The sequence below is a fragment of the Electrona antarctica genome (genome assembly GCF_951216825.1).
Source record: "Electrona antarctica genome assembly, chromosome: 4".
NCBI lineage: Eukaryota > Metazoa > Chordata > Actinopteri > Myctophiformes > Myctophidae > Electrona > Electrona antarctica.
Window position 1 is genome coordinate 59,857,688 of NC_136809.1, and position 2,500 is coordinate 59,860,187.

Genomic DNA, 2,500 nt, shown 5'->3' on the forward strand with positions numbered 1-2,500 from the left:
CAGGGTGGTATGGCCGTAAGCGACGGCAGAGGAGGCCGGCACGGCTCATGTACATAGCAGATGGCTTTGGCCAATGGCTTTCATGAAAAAGCTTACGGCACCTGGTATTCCCAGGCAGTCTCCCATCCAAGTACTGACCAGGCCCTACCCTGCTTAGCTTCCGAGATCGGACGAGATCGGGCGTGTTCAGGGTGGTATGGCCGTAAGCGACAGCTGAGAAGGCCGGCACGGCTCATGTACACAGCAGATGGCTTTGGCCAATGCCTTTCATGAAAAGGCTTACGGCACCTGGTATTCCCAGGCAGTCTCCCATCCAAGTACTGACCAGGCCCTACCCTGCTTAGCTTCCGAGATCGGACGAGTTCAGGGTGGTATGGCCGTAAGCGACAGCAAAGGTGGCCGGCACGGCTCATGTACACAGCAGATGGCTTTGGCCAATGCCTTTCATGAAAAAGCTTACGGCACCTGGTATTCCCAGGCAGTCTCCCATCCAAGTACTGACCAGGCCCTACCCTGCTTAGCTTCCGAGATCGGACGAGATCGGGCGTGTTCAGGGTGGTATGGCCGTAAGCGACAGCAGAGGTGGCCGGCACGGCTCATGTACACAGCAGATGGCTTTGGCCAATGCCTTTCATGAAAATGCTTACGGCACCTGGTATTCCCAGGCAGTCTCCCATCCAAGTACTGACCAGGCCCTACCCTGCTTAGCTTCCGAGATCGGACGAGATCGGGCGTGTTCAGGGTGGTATGGCCGTAAGCGACAGCGGAGGTGGCCGGCACGGCTCATGTACACAGCAGATGGCTTTGGCCAATGCCTTTCATGAAAAAGCTTACGGCACCTGGTATTCCCAGGCAGTCTCCCATCCAAGTACTGACCAGGCCCTACCCTGCTTAGCTTCCGAGATCGGACGAGATCGGGCGTGTTCAGGGTGGTATGGCCGTAAGCGACAGCAGAGTTGGCCGGCACGGCTCATGTACACAGCAGATGGCTTTGGCCAAAGCCTTTCATGAAAAAGCGTACGGCACCTGGTATTCCCAGGCAGTCTCCCATCCAAGTACTGACCAGGCCCTATCCTGCTTAGCTTCCGAGATCGGACGAGATCCGGCGTGTTCAGGGTGGTATGGCCGTAAGCGACAGCAGAAGTGGCCGGTACGGCTCATGTACAGTAGATGACAGTACATTTCTTTAACCATAGAAACATGGTTAAAACAATATGCGTCAGCCACATCTCTATTTATTACAAACAGGCCGTTTTTTTTTTCCATTCAACAAGGCGGAAGAAAGTGCACCGTTCCCGGCGGCACTGCAATGCCGGGTCGATGCGTGGAGTGAACGGAGCAAGCCCCTTTTTCAACTCCTGAGTCAAAAAATCCGTTTAATATTTAGTCCCCATATAGGGGACATATCAGATATTAAACTGATAAGAACAGATACTACACTTGATCTTAGCCAAAAGGCCGAGAAGCGATAACCCTCAAACTGACTGCTGTGAAGTCCGCTTCCTAGGCTAACGACATTCCCATCCGGTCTGATACCCACTTAGTCATCACCATATACCCACTTGGGCATTAGCATAACAATGACCTCTGTGACCTCTCTAAGGACCCATTGGTAGATGCTTACAGCACCGTGGAGTATGCAAGCTTGCAGATCTGCTATTTTCATAACATTTCAAAAATGACAAAAGTGGCCCATCCACATGCATGCTTGTAGGTAGCCATTTTCAACAACTTCCGTTGGTCGCAGAGGCTCGGGATTGCCACCGTTGGAAAGCTCGCACCTGAGATAGGGGGGGGGGGGGAGTGGAGGTGCATGGGCGTCGGTAGTGGGGGTGGGGTAGGCGTTGTTAAAATGTTTAAAAAGTGGAAAAACTGGGACGCTTTGGAGAAGCACAAGGGGGCGCTGCTGTGCAGCAAGCCCTCGGCCGTGCCCCGCCCACATTGGGGGCGTTGTTTTAAAATGTGGGTGTGGCCTATCAGAGCGTAGAACAACTCTGGTCTCTCTTCATGACGGATACAAAACTATATGTTGTGTTTGGCCCTACCTCTGGTAGGGGTTTATCAATTGTCTGGGGCCATTGTCACTTGCTCCGCGAGTGGGAATCGAACTCACAGCCCTCCGCATTAGAGTCAGTTGCATTGACCACTAGTCCATTGCCCGCCCTTCACCCTGAACAGATCAGGATTCTATATAAAGGGATATTAGCTGGGTTTAAATAGAGCTTGAATGTTTAAACAGTACTGGTCGGGATCCTGTTAAAAACGGCATCGTCCCAGAGGTGGATTTGAACCACCAACCTCTTGGTTTACGGCCAAGCACACTAGCCCACTGAGCCAAACAGGCTGTTGAGTGTTGAAGCAAAAGTGTGTGCATTGCAAATGGATTTGGAGTCCCAGGGGCGCGGCCGCTGTGCGCCCGTAGCCAATGGTGAAGATTCCAGGGGGGTGCTTAAGAGTGGGTACCCGGGTTCGGATGGAGAGCCGGGTTGTGGGTTTAGCT